Source organism: Mustela nigripes, chromosome 7 (genome assembly GCF_022355385.1).
Source record: "Mustela nigripes isolate SB6536 chromosome 7, MUSNIG.SB6536, whole genome shotgun sequence".
NCBI classification, from domain to species: domain Eukaryota; kingdom Metazoa; phylum Chordata; class Mammalia; order Carnivora; family Mustelidae; genus Mustela; species Mustela nigripes.
This window is the reverse complement of record NC_081563.1, coordinates 38141374-38146385: the sequence shown is the minus strand read 5'-3', so window position 1 is coordinate 38146385 and position 5012 is coordinate 38141374. Positions and strand designations below refer to the sequence as shown.

The 5012-nt window shown below is 41.7% G+C and overlaps 1 pseudogene; it reads right to left on the bottom strand.

Annotated features, from left to right (window-relative positions):
* Nucleotides 1-3413: 3413 nt before the first annotated feature.
* On the bottom strand, nucleotides 3414-4437 carry LOC132021370 (immunoglobulin kappa variable 2-29-like; annotated as a pseudogene).
* Nucleotides 4438-5012: the final 575 nt, after the last annotated feature.

Genomic DNA, 5012 nt, shown 5'->3' with positions numbered 1-5012 from the left:
ATGCTAACTAATTCAATTTGGGGTCTTCTGAAAAGTTTAGACTCCTAGTGAATCATGCTGGAGAATGGAGTCAAAAACATATGCAGCTTGAAAAGAAGAAAAATTAAACACCAGAACAAACATGAAAACAAAAAGAGAACAATATCACAGGTCTTTTTTTTTAAGATTATTAATTAATTTATCTATTTGACAGACAGAGATCACTAGTAGGCAGAGAAACAGGCAGAGACAGAGGGGGAAGCAGGCTCCCCATTGAGCAGAGATCCTGATGTAGGCTGGATCCCAGGACCCTAGTTCAGGACCTGAGCTGAAGGCAGATGCTTTAACCCACTGAGCCACCCAGGTGCCCCAATATCACAGGTCTTAAACCTAGTATTAAAGAATTATTCTGGAAGGGTGTGATTAATCACTTTTGCCCACTCTCCAGTATGAAATACTGATTTATGGGAAAATGAGTAACAGCAAAAAAGCTGCCATGCTTTCTTCTATTATAAATGAATTTTTAAAATGTCCTTTATACAAATATTTTTAAGATGATTGAATTTCAGAAAGTATTGCTACTTCCTGTGAAAATTAATAGATACCTGTCTTAAAAGTCTGACATTTTAATTGGTTGTTTTATCTCAAAATCTGTAGCCCTTAAGAATACAGAAATGCAAAATCTTGAAAGAATATTTCTTTATTCTTTCTTTCTTTCTTCTTATTAACATATAATGTATTATTTATTCAATTGAAAAAAGGCTTTGAACTTTTCTCTGACTATCTACAGACCAAATGTTCCCAATTCTAGACAGAGGTCTCTCCTATAAGTCAACACATCATGCCAGTGTCTGAGAGTGGGTTGGGACTGAGTTATTGCTGTGAGAGAATTCAGTCACAGGGAAGGTAAAAACTTTACCATAGCATATTCACATGGAAGGTGTATCTAGGTGGAACTCTTACAAACTTTGACTTGCTCAAAAGCCCAAAATCCCTCCAGTGCAGGCAACTTTCTGCTCTTCTGATGATTAGGGAAAGGGATGTTTCACTTGATGTATTAGGCAGCTCAGGCTGCTGTAACAAAATGCCACAGACTGGGTGCTTTCACAAGAGGAAGTTATTTCTTACAGTCCTGGAGGCTGGAGACTTTAAGATGAAAGGGTCAGTCTCTTCAGTTCCTGGTGATAGAACTCTTCATGACTTGTGGCCCATTGCCTCAGGGGCTCTGGTGGTGGGCCCCACCCTCTGAAGCTGAAGAAGCAACATCATTGACCTGGGGGGCCTTTGTTGGGAGTGGCTTTCCTGACCTTATCTTATTCTATCTGGAGTCCCCCTCCCTTTTCTTGAAGGATAGCACATGTGGGCACCCAATAGCTCTATGGTTGCATCCTGTAAAACCCCTGAAGCCCAACAATCCATCCCACCTCTTTCCCATGTGGTGTAAGCAGGCAATGTTTCTACAGGTATAATCCTATTTGATTCCAGCTTCTGCTGAGATGACTGATTATATCCTGGAGTCACACCCATGTTTCTTCCTCCCATGGAGACTCTCAGTTCACCCTGCGTGTTCTCTTTGGAAACTCTTTCATTTTTTTGCAGTATGAATTGGAAAAGATTTTTCCAAATCGCCAAGTCCCTGGGTTTGTTCTTTATATTTCCTTTTCTAATTTATTTCTCTGTGTCCATAGTTTACTATAAACAACAATGGGGGCAGACCTAAGTTATACCTTCAATACTTTCTGTAGAAACAACCTCTGCTGAATCTCCAATTTCATTGTTTTCAAGATCCACCTGCCATATCTCTGCTATTATTAGCTACTGTCAAAGAAGGATCACTATTCGGGGTTCTTGACTGACTCAGCTGAAGAACATGCAACTCTTAATCATTTGGGGTGTGCTGAACTAGAAAGGCAGAAATCTAGTTAGGGTGTTTCCTCACCCCTTCCATGTCCCAAGATTCTGTGCACACTCCTTAACATATATCCAGATCAGGGATACTGATCCACACCTCCATTGCTGATTGAGGCTCTGCTAGGCCTCCAGGTTCATGTGCGATGTCGCGTTGCATCTCCTTCAAGGCCTCTAGTGATCTCTACTGTGCAACCTCTTGAGAGCCCAGCAAGTTTTCAGAAGCTGTCCTCTGCTGAGGTGAGGCATGACTTCAGGTCCACTTGCACTGAAATGTCACTTGGCCTTGATCATTACATATAGCAAGCCCTCCCATCCATCATTTTGCTGTGAAGCTGTGGTGGCTCAAGGCTCAGACTAGGAAGCCAGGTAGCTGGTTCTTCAGTTCTATGGTTCCTCCTAAGGACCACAGTAGGTTCCTTTCTAGGTTGCTATCACCAGCCCTCACCCCTGACGAGCATAATCTAAGAGCAGAGGAATGTCCAGAAGTGAATGTCTGTTATGTCCCCGTTTCCTGAAGCCCACTCATCGATTTAAAGTTTCATTCTTCTGGGAAAGGAAAACAAAAATTCATTCTATTCTTTTTCTTCCAAAGGGAAATTCTAAGCTCTACACCTTCCAGTTCATGATTTTTATCTTTATTTATTCATTTATTTGAGGATATTTGGCACATAATATTCCATTTATGCTATTTGTTGTTGTTGTTGTTGTTGTTGTTGTTTAGGAAAAAACACAAGTTCTGGAATGTCAAGAACTGGCTTTTACCCTCAGCAACAGATAATGGAAGCAAGTCAGACTTTTAGCATTAGGATATTTGACTGCTCTGTACAAGTCTGTTTAGATGTCCAAACACCACAACATTTACCAGTTGTTCTCAGCCAATTCCTCCAGAGGGGACTTTGGGTCGAATACCTACCTCAACCATCATCTTGGGATGAGAAGAAAAGGAATAAAAAGGAGTATAAAATTGGAAGGAAAGGAAACAGCAATTTCTGAATATAATTAAATATTACATTTTTAAAAGTTTCTTAAAAATGGCTAAATCCCAAAACTTGCTCAACTTTGATTACCAAGACTCTCCTTCAGTTGGGGGATTTATAAATTATTTATTTATTTATTTATTTATTTATTTATACTTTTAACTTATTTTTTTAAACAATTTTTATTTAAATTCAATTATTTAATATATGATGTATTACTGGTTTCAGAGGTAGAGGCCTGTGATTCTTCAGTCTTATATAATACCCAGATTTCATTACATCACCCGCCTTCCTTATTGTCCAGTGCCACGTTAGACCATCCCCTCCCTCCCCTCCCACAATCCTCAGTTTGTTTCCTAGGATTAAAAGTCTCTGATGGTTTCTCTCTCTGTCTGATTTCATCTTATTTTTAAGATATTTTATTTTCATGCGACTAGATATAAATATATTATATTTATTTGTGACTAAATATAAATTGTAGGCAAGACAGGAGGAAATAGCATGAGCTTTCCCTCAGGTCTCCCAAGGGTCATGACTGGTTTTTCAGGAGGCAGATGGGCCCCCCACACCATGACTGGTTCTTCCAAGCCAGACCATTGCCATGGATGGGGCCTTAACCCATTACACCTGATGTGAAGGTGAAGTGCTCATCCTATACACATACACCTGCTCTCCTGAGTCTCCAACATGGTTCTCTTGCACAGACTCAGAGAATCTGCTGTGGCTTCTCTTTAGACCAACAACACATGTGGGCAGCTGGGCCACCCCAGGCAGGAGGTTTGTGTTCGGGCCTGAACCACTGTGGGAAGAAATTCTAAGCTTTGCAGGCAGTAATAAACTCCCATATCCTCAGCCTCTACCCGGCTAATTGTCAGGGTGAAATCTGTCCCTGACCCGCTGCCACTGAACCTGTCTGGGACCCCAGGGTAACGGCTGAGGCCAAGTAGATCAGAATCTGTGGAGACTGGCCTGGCTTCTGCAGGTACCAATACAAATAGTTCTTTCCATTACTGTACAGGAGGCTTTAACTGGCCCCGTAGGAGATGGAGGCCGGCTCTCCAGGGGTGATGGACAGCGAGAGTGGGGTCTGTGTCAGCACAATCTCCCCGCTGGATCCTAAGGGAAGGAGAGTGAAATACAAAGTTCAAACATTATTAGCATTTTCATGTTTCCCTTCCATTATTTATGGTATGTGAGATTATTTCTTTTCTGTGTTATTTTGATGCATATTCCCCACATATTCAATTTTAAGAAGGAACAGATTTTCTAAGGTACAAAGGGTCCCTGGTAGTCACCTATACTACCCTCCCGTTTCTATGCTGCGGGGGTCACCAGAACACAGACTTTTCTCCTTTCCCAATCTTCCTTACCCTGACAGATCTCAGTATGTCACGCCCCACCTTGAGGGAAAGACATACACAACTTACTAGCAGATACCTTCCATCTAAACATGGAGAGCTCACCTTCCCCACCCTATTCTCCTTTCTCATGTCCCCTCTGCTCTTACCTGGGACCCAGAGCATCAGCAGTCCCAGGAGCTGAGCAGGAAACCTCATTCTGAGCAGATGAACAGATGAAGCTTGGTAAGTCCAAGCAATGTTTGAGCTGACCTTTTATGTCAGACCTGCTAAAAAGGATCCTCCCGAGGGGACAATATGCAAATTCCCAGGTGGGTGAAGCCATGTGGACAGAGCCATGAGAAGGGTGTGGTTCTCCTGTGAGCAGAGTGAAATAAAGTATCTTCTTTGTTTGGGAGAAAACCAAGAAAACCGTCATCAAGTTGCCAAATGGCATCAGGATCAGATTCTGAATATCCAGATCAGTATGTGGGAGATGAATGACCATCTTGCTTAGCTCCTTCCAGGCTCATATTGGTAGATGGCTTCTACCATGTTGGTATTGATGGGCAGAGTCTGCAAAAACAAGAAGGACATGACATGAAATGGTTGCAAAGTAGTTTGGTATCTCTTCTTACCAGGTTAACAGTTAAAGAATGTTGAACGGTTAGGCACAGTCTTTCCTTCAGATGCAGTGAATTAAACTGTGTGGAAGCATTCAACTTAAAAGAGTGAGACAAGGAGAAAAAAAAAATCTTCCAATAGAGACAGAGAGCAAAGGATCTGTTTAAGACAAGAGGAAAAACAG